At 37.5% G+C, this 16,608-nt stretch overlaps 1 long non-coding RNA gene across 1 annotated transcript; it reads right to left on the bottom strand.

The window, feature by feature from the left end:
• Window positions 1-2,481: 2,481 nt before the first annotated feature.
• Window positions 2,482-15,372, bottom strand: LOC148803214 (uncharacterized). Its single transcript, XR_016081251.1, has 3 exons — window positions 14,268-15,372; window positions 3,233-3,658; window positions 2,482-3,164 (listed from the first exon to the last, which is right to left on the bottom strand). It is a non-coding gene; the product is annotated as an uncharacterized LOC148803214 (long non-coding RNA).
• Window positions 15,373-16,608: the final 1,236 nt, after the last annotated feature.

Below are 16,608 nucleotides of genomic sequence, written 5' to 3'. Positions count from 1 at the left end.
AGACATGGGACCTCCTAACTCAGTTGAGGAAACCCAAAAGCTAACTGGCCGAATGGCTACCCTAAACCGATTTATGTCTAAGTCGTTTGGAAAGTGCTTACCTTTCTTTAAGGCCATAAAGAAAAACCAAAGCTAATTGGCGCATTGGTTAGCTCAGTCTTGATAAGAAAAGTAGATAAAATTCAACGACCTATCTACTCTGTAAGCAAAGTCCTGCACATTGCTGAGACAGGGTACCTAGACATAGAGAAGCTCGCCTTTGCGCTAGTGTTGGTAGCCCGGAAGCTAGGGCCCTACTTTCATGCCCATACCATTGTAGTCTTGACTAATCGACCTTCGAGGAAAATTCTTCAAAAGCCTGAGGTCTCGGGGAGACTAACAAAGTGGGCAATAGAGCTCAGTGAATACAACATTTGTTTTGAGCCACGACTAGTGATAAAAGCCCAGGTTCTAGCAGACTTTATTGCCGAGTGCACCTTCAGCTCGCCTACCCCTGAAGCGACCGAGTTTGTAACCACATCGGAGGCTTCAACTAGTGCAGCACCAGCCCCAGCTCGCGAGATCGCGAGCTAGGACAAGGATCCCTGGATACTTCATGTGGATAGCTCATCTAACCAGAGTGGGAGCGGAGTTGGGCTGATTCTCTATGGACCTAGTGAGGTGAAACTGGAATATGCACTCTGGTTTCTATTCCGAGCTCCAAACAATGAGGCCGAGTATGAGGCACTCATAGCCGGGCTGGCACTAGTGAAAGAGGTCAGGGCCAAGCATCTCGTGGTTTGTAGTGACTCCCAACTCGTGGTAAACCAAGTAAATGGTGAGTATGAAGCTCGAGAACCTGCCATGTCAGCTTATCTAGCCAAGGTGAGGGAACTCCTGCCCAGCTTCCATTCTTGGTATCTCCAATAGATTTCGAGATCAAAAAACACAGAAGCCGACGCCCTCTCTAGGTTGGCGAGTACGATAGACTCGACAAAAAGAATAGTTCACATAGAAGAGCTACCTCTCCCATCGGTAGAGAAAGTGGCAGAAGAGGTTGCCCATATAACAACAACAGAGCCGATCTACATAGATCCAATCTTCTACTACCTAAGGCAAGGCACATTGCTAAAAGAATGAAATGTAGCTTGGTGGATAGAATGGAAAGCTGCTTGCTACGTGATAGTAGGCGAGCAACTCTACAGAAGGTCCTTCACGTTGCCATATCTTCAATGCCTACGTCAAACTGAGGTAGATTGGGTATTACATGAGATCCACGAGGGACTTTGTGGAGGACACCTGAGGGGCAGGGCCCTAGCTCAAAAAGCCTTATGACAAGGGTATTACTGGCTCACCATGAAAGCAGATGCGATCGAGCTGGTCCAGAGATGTGATAAATACCTACGACATGCCAACATACTACACCAGCTAGCGACCGACCTGAAATATTTAACTAGCCCATGGCTGTTGACATAATGGGGGATAGACTTGCTGGGCCCCTTCCCACCAACGAGGGGTCAGAAAAAGTTTCTAGTAATGGTAGTAGACTATTTCACAAAGTGGGGGGAAACCGAGCCGCTGGTCACAATTATAGCTCGCAACGTTTGGAATTTCTTCTAGAAGAACATCATCTGTAGGTTCGGTCTACATAGGGTGCTGATCTTCGGTAACAGGAAGCAGTTTGAAGACATCAAATTCCAAGATTGGTGTGCACAGATGGGAATAAGGTATAATTTCATCTCGGTTGCTAATCCCCAAGCCAATGGTCAAAACGAAGTAACCAACAAGGCCATCCTTTGTGGCCTTAAAGCTCGACTTTCCCGAGCTAAAGGTTTGTGGATGGATGAGCTGCCCAACGTGCTATGGGTCTACCGAACGACTATGAAAACAACAACTTGTGAAACACCTTTCAACTTGAGGTACAAAACCGAGGTGGTAATACCAATAGAGATGGAAGTACCAACACTGTGGTCTGAAGAATTTTGTGAAGAGACCAATGAAGAAGACTTATGAGCAAATCTTGACTTGGTAGAACAGGTGAGAGACCTGACCTACATTCGAACCACAACATACCAACAACGTGTGGCTCGATACTATAACAGCCGAGTTAAGAGATGCCAATTTAGACTTGGCAACCTGGTACTCTAGAAAATTATGGTACCCGAGCCCGGTGTAGGAAAGCTCGGTCCAAACTGGGAAGGCCCCTACAGAGTCTCCTGAGTGATAGGTGGAAATGCATACGAGCTCGAAACCCTCGAAGGGAAGGCAGTACCCTAGGCCTGGAATCTAGATAACCTATGCAGGTATTACCTTTGAGGTGAAGTGTTTCAAACTATGTTTTTGAGTTTTCTAAAGATCACTGAGGCACCCCAAGACTAGCCAACAGCCCGGTCAAAGAGCATGAAAGGCAAAATTGATGAAATTACAGAAATGTGTTTGACCAGCGTAACGACAATTCAGCCGAACTAAATAAATAGTGGAAAAACCTAATTTGTGAAAATACTAAATTCCATTGAAAGTAGAGAAAAGCCAGAGGCCATACATATATTAAAAAAAAAGAAGAGAAAAGTTTTCATAGTTCAGACATCGGCAGGGCACACATGCCCAAGAAGAACTTATAGGAGTACTTCGACTCCCAGAAACAACAGCAGACCACCACTAGTGGAATAGTTGAGCTATTCATTGTCATCGCCACCTTCTTCATCCCCTTCCTCGCCATCATCTTCCTCCTCCTTGGGGGTCAAGGGCTCCTTGTCCACTTGTGTAATGAGGTCGCCTGACACATCATGCACAAAAAAAGAGCCAAAGTCGAAGGAAGGATACAACGCCTTCAGATAACGGTTGCATAACTTGAAACCCTTCTTCATTGAAGGGATACCGTCTTCCGCCCTCTTCTTCTCATACTCCAGGGACTTCAAAAAGCGAGCAATAGCATCCTCCCCAGCTCAATGCATATCCTGTGCATACTTTGACCGCCTCTCCTCCAATTGAGCCTGGGCCTCTACCAACCCGTATTGTGCCTCGGTCAACTCGCATTGCATCTTTTGGTTCACCTCATAGAAGTGCCACCGGTCCCCCTTAGAGTTGACTTGAAGCCTTTGCATCTCAGCCTAGAGCGAGCTGATGGCTCTCTCCTTTCAGCTAGAATGGACGTGATCTATCAAAACCTGCCCAAAGTTGTTCACCTGCAAAATTCACAATTGAGATAAGATACTTCATAACCATGGATAAAGAATCTGTAAAGAGGACTAACCTGAATGATGCACTGGTTCAACTGAGCTCCGGTGTCGATGGGGTCCCAGTCACTATAGTGGCAACATCTTCAGGAAGAAGCATACCCCTGGCTACTCGGAGAGCTACACGAGGGTTATAGCGCGATCAATCACCGAGACATCGACGATGTGGGGAACAAAGGGAGGAATGTCCTTGACATAGGGGCCGACCTCGTGCTTCTCTTGGCTGACCTAAGGTTGGAAGGTGGCAAGGCCTAGGTACTAATTAGTGCACATTGGCTCGCCGTCTCCCTCTAGGTCAACAACGGGAGGGGTGGAGCTAGGCGACCACCCCCCAGCACTAGTCGAGGTCCCCTTCGTAGAAGAATGATGATCTGCCCTCTACTTCTTCCTGGACGACCTCTTTTCTTTGTCAACCACCATCATGGAAGCCAAGCTCACCATATCTGAAGAAAAGAGAAATAGTTAGACAACCAAACTAGGTGTGAAGGAAATACAAAGTGCAGATGCATATGCCCCAATAGCTGACCTACCTATACGACTTAGGCCAGCCTGTACAAGCATGGGCTCTGCCAAAACTCTCTCTACCTAAACCTTCTTGCAAACAAACTCCCGAAGTGCAGTTCACAACTCACCATCTTGACTCTCAAGAAAGATTCAACACCTGCTATACCAGACGGTGTCTACACCCCAGCCATCGTCCTTAGCAAGGAAAAAGAACTTACACTTCCAACCCTTAACCTTGTTAGGGTAGTCAACCAACATTTTGTACCCACTATGAAAAGGAAGGTAAAACCAGAAAGGGCTAAAGATCCTCTTCATGTGAACTAAGGTAGAAAAGGTTTCGAGATTCAGTGGGAAGTCGCAATGGTGACATAAGCTGATTAGCCCCACCAAAGTTCGGATCGCAATATGGGTGATCTGATCCAAAGACACGCCGTAATGTCTCAACACAGCAACTATAAAAGGGTGAAGAGGGAAGGCGAGACCAGCAACCAACGTCTCCTCATAGACACATAACACGTTACGGTCATGGTCCCAAGGATAGTGGTCAGCATTCAACTCGATCCATTTGTACGCATTGGGGATTTGGTACCTATGACATAGCTCGACTATTTGCTCCCCAGATAGCATGGTTGCGCCGAACATATCTATAAGTTGCTCAACCTCATGCCTCTTCCCCACCAAAGCACCAGTGCAGTACTCTCCATACGAGTACTCCCCTGAGGAACTCGCATCGCTACCCTACCTCTGATTGAGAAGCCTACCCCTAGATGGACTATTAGACATTATGAAGACCAAAGTACTCACCGGAGAAATGAAAGAAGACTGAAGATGGCGATGGAAAAACTTGTACCAACAGAGAGCAGAGCTTGGACTTATAGACCAACTCAGTTCGCGACCTCCTCTAACTAGGCACCACCTAGAAAGCTCCAAAAGAGAGACAATGTGAGTAGGGACCTTGGTGGGGGACCCCATACTTATAACCCACTGAATGAGAAGATTGACGGTATAGATGCGCCGACAGCTGGGTTCCAACTAGCAGCGCACGCGGGATGCTTTAAATTTCAAAATTTGTGTGCTTGTCAGGCATGCTCTTTTCAAAATTTGAAAATTAGCGCGCGCGCAAGTTGCGCGCCTCTTTGAAAAATTTCCCCGTGCGCTCTCTTGTCTCTTCGAATTTAAAGTTTGAAAGAAAAGCCACAGTCCACCTGACCTTAGACTGAGCTAATAAAGTGAGCCAAGTGACCCACAAACCAACCAAACCAATTACCCACTGAGAACTACTCTCTTCACCGAGTTGATGCCAGCTCGAGAGTGGAGGGAAATTAATGAGGGGTAATTTGGTTCTCCCAATCAAGTGGCGGGACATGGCCCCCGGTCGACACTTCAACACTGAGTTAGTAGACCAGCTCGGTAAGTTAGCTTGGAGCACCTCGTTTAGACCGAACTCCACCTTGAAAAGGTAGAGCTAGCAGAACCCGTAAGATTACGGTGACCTATCCTAGGAGCCGGTCGAGCTGAGAGAACCTACATCAACCTACGAGGGAGAGCTCACAAACCATCCCTAGCAGTTCTCTACCAAAGGTGCCAATATCACAACCGTTAAAATGGCTCACCATGTTGTATGCCTCGACTTTACTCAAACAGACTGTAACCGTTGCAAGGATCTTGAAACTGACGCATTAACATGTCAGGTAAAGTGGAAACAACTTCACAGGAAGCTCCGACCCATTACCCAGAAGACTCTGAGCCATGGAACCTATAAAAGGCACTCATACCCACTTGAAAAGGTACACGCACAAGTACTCAGAAGCTCTCTCAATCTCTCAGAGAGCTCTTAAACACTTTTATAACTTAAGCATCGGAGTGCCCTCCCTAGGTAAAGGACACCCGGGCACTCTCACCTTCTTCTCTTTGCAGCACACATCAGCTCGGTCATTTGAACATTAGCTCGACCTTGCATAGCTCGGCCCAGACTAGTAGACATCCAAGCCAGAGTCCAAGTCATCAACCACGAGAGAGCTACCAGATTACGCGACATTAGCTTGTCTCTTTTTAACTCCTTGCTTATCTAAGGTGTCTATATTTATAGCTACTAGTTTAGATGAATTGAGATCATGGTTCTTGTTTCAAATTCTTGATTCTTCTTAGTATATGTATTTATAACCACTAGTAAGTGTACACATGCTTTGCATGTGGTAGTTCTAGATGATGATATGGATAGTAATAATGTATCCAAAATTTTCATAAATTTTAGGTATTTTTTATTTTTTTCTTTTTATATATATATTTTTGTTTATATTATTAATTAGATGCAGATTATTGCAAATTTCAAATCTAATTACATAAACATCTCATCCAAATATGCGATAATGGGATCAAGTTGCAAAGCTTCAGGCATCATTGACAAGCCTACATTCTTGGGTAGACTATTATTTTTGTAATGTTTTATCTTTTTGGTGTACCTTTCTTTGTTCATTTATTAAAAAAAATAGAGGGAATTAAATAAGGTGAAAAGTAGTAGTTCAATTTACAATTTAAACCTCACAATTAAATAGGGACTAAATTCAAAACTGAGTATTTTAGTCAAAAGAAAGTTCCACATTATTATTCGTATTTCTAATAGTAGTGTAAAAATAAAATTATAGATATGTTCAGTTTTTCTATAATTCTTTTGTATTTCTATGTGCAAAAATAATTCTGATATGTCACACTTACTTTTTATTTAATATAATAAATATATGATATTATACATGTGCTTGAATGCTTTTTTGCAAAATTTATGTATTTTTTATTTTATATTTTTTATATTTTTATCAATTTTTATTATTTATTTATGATATTAAAGGTTAACATATTTGACCTAAAAGTTGAATTATTGATCCTTGCCAAACAATAAAATAATTTCATTTTTGGTCTGTCATAAATTATGTATTTCATTTTCATTATCAATAAAAATATTTCTTGTTTATTATACTTATTGTTTTTAATTTGATTAACAAAAATATCATAAATGTGTCTAATTTTTCTTATATTTTTATAATTTTCTATATTCATTTATATTTTAAAAAATTTATTACCTAACTATGACTTCATAGGTTAATCAATTTGACTCGGACGGTTGAATTGATTAACCACCTCTCGGTAAAGAGTGGTTTTATTTTTGAGTCAGTTTTAAAATATATGGGTTTATATTATTAAAAATATTGACATAGATTTAATTAGTAGTACTTGTTAATGAAAAATAATTTAAATGCTTGATTTTATAAGAGAAAATGAGAATTAATACTATTACTTAATGGGAGGGGATTAAATGAGGTGGAAAGTAATAATTGAAGTTACATTTTCAACTCTTAGAATTAGAGATGAACTAAATACACAAAAATGAGCATTTTAATAGCCATTAAAGCTAACATTAATGTTGTAATAAAATAACTTTTATATCCTTTCTAAAATAAAGAAATCGAGGATAATTTTAGTTCAAAAAAATTTCACTCCGCATCCACACTTTTATATATAGTATAGATAGGCCTTGTTTGTCCTTAATTAACAGTTCAACACATCATTGCTTGAGTCACCTTGCATTAAAATTATCTCGAGGATTCCAAGATTTTTAAACTTTGATCCCTTTTCTTTTCTGCTAGGTAAAGAAAACTATATATTAAATAGAATCAAAATGGAAAGATACAAGATGTTCCAACCATCTTGGTGACCCATTGAGCCAAACAAGGAACTGTCCTATTAGAAGATACTAGCAAGGAGGGCCCCTACTTCGTAAGAGATAAATAGGGGAAAGCTGAAAAGTTAATGAGAATATAGACTTGGAAATTACTTCCACCAGAAATATGAGCAAGGCTCCAAGATTTGATGGTAAATATTAGATATAGATATGGAAATAACATGTGATAGTAAGTTTTCATGTTGAAAGTGCATAGGTCTCTTAGGCTATACTAATTTCACAAATGGAAGGGGAAGATGACATTTGAATATGAGATACAATATTAGTAAATTGTTTGAGGTCCAAGGACATACCTAATGAAGTTGTTGAGCTCTAAGAGCGCACTTATGAAAATGTTATTTCTATACTAGGGTAATTTTTTAAAAGTAACAAAGTTGAACCTATAAACTGGGAATGACAAAGAATCATCAAGAACCTTGATGACTTTTTGTGTTATATGCAAATTGAAGGTGAAAATCAATACAAACTATAGTGAATTCTTGTTTAGTAGGCATGGGCTTGAGCTTAGCAAATGAATACATCTTCCCTTGAACAAACTTATCCAAAATCTTGTCAATTTTAAGAGTTTTAGTTCGACATCATCTCCCCTTACATAAATTTGAGAGTACTATGAGAAATTAGTTTTATTTCTAGGTAACAATAGTATTTCATAATTAAAAGAAGGGAATACAACTTTACCATTGATTCAACAAAAAGCATGTTGCAAACTCGGTGTGCATAATTTCCCTTTGAAACGTGTATTGGCCAATTATACAAAATAATTTGCCCTTGAAATCCTGATATGGCTTGTATATATGCAGTAAATAGGAGTGTGTGTTAATGGCATACTTGGTACTAAAAAAAGAAAATATTACCTAAAATTAGTTGCAAATGGATAATGCTAGAATAAAAAATTGAAATTTTACTAACTTTAACTTAAATGCACTTGGATAAACACTTCCTTGTACACGACATACCTTGTATGTCTAGGTGGTTGACCATCCTTGTTGATATTTAGGACTTTGAGTCCTCCTCGTCTTGTAACTCTTGAAGCAACTACATATAGTTGTCTATGTGTAAATACATGATTTTCAAAATAAACACTAACATGATTTAGTGTTTGTCGTTGATTTTTATTTATCATCATTGCAAATGCATGTTTTGTGGGGAATTGCCTTCTCTTCATTTGAAGACATGATGATGATGGTGACATTATAATTCTAAGAATAAATACCATATCTCCCATACGACTATCTTTTATAACTTTTGTCTCAATAATGTGTCTTGCAAATTCGGACACTACCAGACGTGTTTCATTACACAATCCATTTGAATAATTTAAGCCACGATGTAGCATACTTGGGACACAAATCTTCAATTCCAAACGATGAGGTGGTAAACTAGGAAAATTCAAAGAGTTTTAAGTATTCTGATGGATATAAGTTAGGGTTGGCCATTTTAGTCCAACCTGGAAATTCTAGGCTAGGGTCTAATCTTTTAGGCCCGGCCTGGATATTTACAATAATATATTATATATATAATAAATTGTTTAAATATGTTTTATTATAGATGCTTTTATATATTAATAGAGATTTGTAAGGGATTAAGATTTTAATCCTATGGTCCTAGCAAACTTCAACCTAATAATGTTTAATGAAACATGGAAATTGCAAAAAGTAAATTATACTAAACCTCAGTACTCAGTAATTGTTTTGACTTCTCTCTCTCACTAGTTTCACTTTCTCCTCTCACCAAGAGTCAAAACCCTCATTTGCTACAAGCTTGGAGTAACCCTATTATAGTCAAAGGACACTCCTTTAAAACAATATTTTTGCTGCCTCCAAATTGCATAAATTGAATTGCAAGTCTCCACTGCCCATCAAGCTGTAGGAGCAAGGGAGTGCAACTGTGCAAGGAATTTTTGATACTTTGATTCCTCGATATGATAATAAATCTATTTCTATTTTCTCATATAAGAAAACACTACCTTGACTTTGAAGATTTGAGATGATCCATGAAATGCACTTTGGTTTTTGTTATATAGGTTTCATTAGAAATACAGAAGTATAGAACTTATCTTAATCTATTGTGCTTGTCGTTGTGGGTTTAATCAATTGTTTTCTTTTCAATGGCTTTGATGGGATGCACATGCCATGCGCCCATGAAGATACACTAATCAAAGCACTTTTGGTTTTGGAAGATTTTGATTTAGAAAGTTGGTGCTTAATTCCTTTTGAAAGTTTCTGATATTAACCAAACAAAAAACCAGTGTCCCGCAAGGTAAGTCATAGCCAAATTATAGATTAAGAAGAATCTAGTTAGCTAGGTTTTCTAAATTTGAATTTTCATCCTACTAATTTCGAGCTGACTCTTCCTATAAAAATTGTTTAGCTAGACACCTAGGTAAGCTAATTTCTCATGAATAGGAATATTTGTCAATGACCATAGTGTTCTGTTGAAATAATCAACTTGCTCAATGACTAGTTCAAGAACTTCAAGGAGATAAGATGAGGAAATTTAATACTAAAATTGATAAATAGAAAGCTTATAACATGACAAATTTGAATGTCTATTCTAAAGTTCTAGTAAAATTTAGCTTCAATGACACTAGTCTAATCTTTATAATCAAAAAGTTTTTTTTTTTTTAACTAAATTTTGGGTTTTATTCTATTTCTGTTACTGAACAGTAGTATGTTTATTTAAGTCAACTCTTCCAAGGACTTCCACCTGAGACAGTATTACAACATCTGCTAATAAAATAAATACAAATATTAAGGGTCTTTTAAAGGATGGGGAACTGACCTCCATGGCTAACAAATATCCTATGCTAGGAGATTGTTCTATGGTTTATAGTCAAAATGATAACCCTGATAGTGCTTTGATTGGTTTATCTTCATTCCTTTGTATTTTCTACTTAGGTGCTTAAAAAATTAGTATATATAATTTAAAAAAAAAGGAAGAACAAAAAGGTAAAGTTCAAATGTATTTTATGCGGTAGACTAAAGTTACCCATGCGGTAGAAAGAAAGTATGATTTGTTGATATGATTTCTATTACTTATGTCTTTGTTATTTTCTTATGGAACCCTATTTACTTATTTGTTGTATGGAATTATTTTCATTTATACATTTTTATTTTTTATTTTTCATTTTCTATTTTTTTGAATCTTTGTAATTTTAATGTTCTTTTTTATATCTTTTACTTCATTTTTTATTATTGTTTCCTTTTTAGTAGCTTATTCTCCTTACTAGTCCACTAAATACAACCTATTGTACCATTCTCCATTTCAACCTATTTTGCCTTGTTTATTTATGGATTATCTTTTGTTATTATCATTTTTTATTTTTTATTCCCTTCTATGATTAGATCAATTTTTCTTCCTCAACCCAACACTATTCTCATTCTGATTTTGCACATAGTGAGGTCACCTAGGTTCATTCATAACGACTTTCATTTCTTATTTTTCTTCTTATTAATTTCATTTATTTTTGTAAATATCTTATCTACAGTTGTGAGGAACCCCAACGAATTGGAACAACACACTTACAATCATCAATAAACAACAAGATAAAGTCGGTGTTTCCTATCTCAATCTCAAGAGACCGAACCGGGCAGCTATTCAATCCGATTTACAAAGCTAACATGACAATGGAATATCAAATTGATTCAGATCACATCTAAAGAACAAAAAGAAAAAAAGAGTAAACGGAATGCTAACCAGTCTTAATCATGATGCATACCGTAAACAACATATTAATCAAACAACTGACAGTAGAGGAATGATGTACAAAGGATTTAAAATTTTCTAACCTTTACATTCGAACCTATTTTAAACCTCAATGAAAATGAGAATGGACTGATTGGGTGTCAGAGATGGCGATTGTGTAACGACTTGCTTGCCTTCGAACAGAGATGGCGATTGTGTAATATAATCAGAGGATTGATAGAAGTAAGATGATGCTCCGGGCACAGACTACTTCAAAACCAACAACAAGACAAAAACTAAGATGTCGCTGCTACTACAAACTCTACTCAATTGGCAAGAGAACATAAAGGATAGAGAGAGAGAGAGAGAGACTTATGTTTGGTTGAAGATCGAAAAGATAAAGAGTGCAATCAGTTTGAGGGGGGTGAGAATAAAAATGATATGGTGAGAATAATGGAGGATACAGGTGGAAGCAGTTTCAACCACCTCCCTCACTAACAAGTTGTAGCAGTGGGAAGGGGGTCCGATGCATGATTTGGGTGAAGGGGGAGAGAGAGAGAGAGAGAGAGAGGGAGATTGGAGAAGAGAGAATCATCGCTCGCCGTTGCTCTATATGGAGATGAAGGAATGAGAGAAGATAATCCATGGAGAAGAACTGTTCATTGTCTTCAACCTTGTGATGAAAATAGGGCGGCGATGACAAGTTTCTCCCTCTGATATCTTCTCTCATATCGTTTTCTCTTTCTTTCTCTCTTCCTTTCTTTCTTTATCTCCTTCTCTTGCTTCTTTTTCTTTCTCTTCTTCTTCTCGGTTCTGTCACCTCCATCCTTTCCCGATCACTGCTACAACTCACAATAGTGGTGGTCTGTTCTCTCTCTCCTCCCCTTTGTCAATCTCTCTCCTTCTCTTCTCCATTTGACACCACTATTGCCAATCACCGCATCCCATCATTTTTCTCCCTCCTTTCTCCTCAGCCTCAATTACCAGGTAGTCCTTTGTTTCCAGTTCTCTCCCAGAATTAGAACTGAATAAGAATTTGAGACTGCAATGATCATCAAAAGATGTCAAGCACATTATCCACAGGATTGTTGTTGGCCTCTGTTGTGCTCACTAAGGACGGCTTAACATCCCACCAGCTTCCCCTTATTCCCGACTTGGTGTAATCGAATTGAATAGTTACTTGGAGTCATTTATCAATGTTAAGTATTTGTTCCCATTCTGACTCAAGTTTTACCTCTTCTCTCACAACAATCACTTGGTCATTCTTACTTTCTATTTGAATCACAAATCTGAAGCATCAAAGTATAGATTCCATGGACTGTCAATTCTTCATGTGATGTCTTAGATAACATAGCATCCTGATATTGTGCACTATGCGATGGTTGAGTTCTTCCATCCAATTTTAGAGTTCTAAATTCTAATTGGTTCTTCCTAATGAATCTCACTCGTATATGTGGCATCATTCTTTGATTTGAATTGAGGACTACATCTACAAGTACAAACTCACATTCTCTTTGCTTATGGTACTTCTTGTTCAGCTTAATAAATAGTTGTCAAAATTAATTGGTAAGGGTTGTTTTAGGTTTTGTGTTGTTGCTTATCGATTTTGTTGTTTTTTTATCATCAAATAATTGGTTCTTTAAATTGCAAATTGATGGATTCCAGCTTCGGGGTTGCACTAAGTGATAATTAGTTTATTGTTTTGAGTTCTTGATAGGTGATTAAGCCATTATCATGTATAAATAATAGTTATTTAATGTAACCCAAATCATTGTTAAAATCCTATATTGTCATTAATGATCATCTTGTGCTAGAGTTGTGATGTGCTATCAGCAAGTCTTACGAGTAAATTTGTTTTTAACTATGGCATCTATGGAATAACGTCCATTAAACTTGCCCGATTCGGTGGGCCCAAATTCAAGTTCTCCAGGCTGTTTTATCTTTTATATCTCATGGTTTATATAATAATAAGTTTAGTTGAATAATTTGTTCATACTATACCTGTTATCCTTCTTTCAGTTTCATTTTATAGTTGGCATGTTAGCTAATAGTTGTTGATGAGATTGACCTCTACCTGGGTTTCTATTGTTTTCAAGCTCCCTCTTTTATTTGGATAATTCAGTTGTTTTCTTTTGTAGTTTATTACCACACCTTGATTAATAACTAGGTCCCCATCTTAGACCTATGAATATTTCTTACCTTTTAGTTTGCATTGTAGTTTATTATTCCATTAGCAACAATGTTCTTTTCTTATATTATTGCATATCCACGTTATGTACAATAGGATCAACATGGTGTCTCTTGTCTTTCTTTTTATTATTATCCATTTCATCTTGTTTTGGCTTGATCTTTGATACCCTTCTACAGTAAAGTAAATAAGGTGATTCTTGTAAAGCTTTTATGCAGTCTAATGATTTGGTGGGTTCAAATCCATTTGGTGAGTTTCAGATTTGATTTGTTTTTGATAGATACATGATTTGTCATCTTTTGTATTCAATGCAATGGTAGTACTAAAGAATCAAATTCTCATATATTACTTTTTTCATTAGAATTATTTTGCTTATAATATTCTTGATCATATGAATCATGTTGTCCCCTCTCCCGCTTGCTTTTGGTTGTTTAACAGATCTATTGTGTGGGTTAGTATCTATTATCTTGCATATGTTGGTGAATGTTCTTTTGGAACCCATGTGGACCCCGCCTATTGGACCTGGGAGAGGGGTACCTAATCCCCTCCCTCTTCCACCTGAGTCTTGCCCAGATTGGTTTAGCTGGTGCCTTGGGTGATGACTCCAAATCATCATCAAAGGTCCCATCACCTCTATTTCCTTCAAATGATAGGTGATGACTCCAAATCAGTCCAAGTGACCCTTTTTTGGTTCTCACACCTAATTCGAACCAGACTTGTGGATGACTGAATCTCCATCTTTTTGCTATGTTTTTTTTTGAAGAAAACTGAAACTCACCCATGCAGTCACTAGTATTCAAACAATAATCTCAACAAAAGCATGGAGCAAGAAAACAAAATATAATGAAAAACATATTTGATTTGATCAGATCTAGAAGACTAATCATTGCTTTGGCCAAATGATACAGCAAGATAAAAATAAATAAAATAAACATTATACCTCTAATCTCCATAACCACTATTTTGATTTGTAGAAGTCGATTTCCTTCTCATACTAGCCTTAAGTCCTTGGAATAGAGCACAATCACGTCCACGTACTTTCCTTGGTTGAAGCAATACAAGTATTTGGCACTAGAATGCAAGATCTTCTACCTCCAAGATAGATACTTGGTGACTACATGGACTTAGTCTTTAACCTTGAGTCACAATGACTCTCTTATTTCTTTTCTCTAAAACAATGCTGATAGGAAACCACTCTCAAGAATAGGAGGTTAGGTAATAAAGAGAATGCATCACATGACCAGGGGAGAGGGGTCCTCTCTCATATTATTTCTTTTAGGCAAGCTCCCCTATCAAAGAACTTACCTAAAGAGTTGGCATATAAATCCCTTGATTCTTTCTCAATTAATAGCTCCATTATTTCCAAATAAATGAGCCTATTCAAATTTTAAATTTCAATTTGTCAAATCCCCAAAATTTTGGAGCTATTATGGGAAGTGTTCAAGTCCTACCACACACTTGGAGCTATCTAGATCCTGTTCACTATGATGGACCATAATCTGGGTCATACTGGTATGGACATTTTCCAATAATCTCTCACTTAACCCAAATAGTGGACATAGAGAGAAATCATGAAAAAAAATATCTTGATCAAGGCTTATAATTATGTGTAAGTGTACACATATAACCAAACAACTTAGGAAATTGCTAGCATAATGCAAATCCTGGTGGTTCCCTCTAATTGTTAGAGTTTCCTTCCATGTATTATACCATTATACATCAATGTGTCATTTAATCAAGTTGCCTCATCCAACAAACTGATAATACCCATGCTTTTGATAAATAATAGGGGACAAACCCTTAGTCGTGGGGTTTGCCAACATCCTATCAATTTTAACATATTAGATGTCTACCTTGCATTCTTGTACTCTGTCCCTCACTATTAAGTACTTTAAATCTATGTACATGCTTTGGCTACAACTCTTGTTATTCTTAGAGAAAAGTACAACTGTTGCATTATTGCAATAATGTTGTGTCGATCTCCGTCTACATAATCCAATACAAGAGCACGTAGATTGACAATGAAGTTTTTCAACCACACTGCATGTGTCGTAGCATCATGGCACCCAATATACTCTGCTTCCGTCATGGAGGAAGCACTTAGTTTTTGCCTGTTACTCCTTTAGCAAGTAGAAATACATATCTCGATGTGGACTTTCTAGTATCCAAGCAACGACATAATTTGAATTAATATACCCACACAAATCCAGTTTGTCCCCTCTTTTGTATGTGAGAACATATCGTTTTGTTCCTTGTAGATATAAAACACTTTCTTTATACGTCTCCAATGTTCCCTACTTGAGTTACTTTGAAATCTACCAAATACTCCCATTGCAAATGCAATGTCAGGTCTTGTGTAGATATGTGCATATAATAAACTACCAACAATTGATGCATAAGGAACTTTGCTCATGTCTTTTTTCTCATATTTAGTTTAAGGGCAACTTTTATTGATAAGTTTATCCCCTTCATGAATGGGAACTAAACTTGGTGCACAATTTTCCATCCCAAACTGTTCTAAGACCCTTTGGATTTCAATTCCTAGAACATAGGAAGCCTCTCCTATGTCCTTCATGTTGAATTTCTATATTATAAATTCTTTGGTTTAGTACAATAGGCCCATATCTGTGCTAGCTAATAAAATATTGTCAACATATAACACTAGCATAATGAAACTGCTCTTACTTGCCTTAAGGTATATACGATTGATCCATAGCATTTTCTTTGTACACAAAAGATGCAATAATACTTTGAAGTTTGTAGTACCACTAGCGAGAAGCTTGTTTTAACGCATAATGGCCTTTTTCAGTTTATAAACCATGTGTTCCCTACCCTCAACTACAAACCCTTTGGGTTGCTCCATATACATTTCCTTTTCCAGATCACCATTCAAAAAAAGCTATTCTCACATCCATTTGGTGTAGCTTCATGTCATAGTGAGCTACCAAGGCCATGGTTATTCTGAATGAATCTTTCTTAGAGATAGGGTAAAATGTCTCATTATTGTCAATTCCCTTCTCTGTATTGTACCCTTTAGCCACAAGTCTAGCTTTCTTGAATATTGATTTACATGGAATTGTCTATTAGACGATGTATGCCTTTAGCTCCAATCAGATTGATGTACAAATACATTTATTGTAAATGAATAAGAGTACATTATTGTTTCATGTTAATATTGGTATGATTCTGTGTATTTATCTCTTAAATTGGACACTTATGAGACTCATGTTAGTTTAGAATGTTCTCAGCCATTGAATAGACTTTGGAAGTTTATCCTGTCA

The sequence above is a fragment of the Nelumbo nucifera genome, chromosome 1 (assembly GCF_055504915.1).
Source record: "Nelumbo nucifera cultivar China Antique chromosome 1, China Antique-T2T, whole genome shotgun sequence".
NCBI lineage: Eukaryota > Viridiplantae > Streptophyta > Magnoliopsida > Proteales > Nelumbonaceae > Nelumbo > Nelumbo nucifera.
Note: the sequence above shows the minus strand (reverse complement) of the source record. Positions and strands in the feature narration are given on the sequence as shown.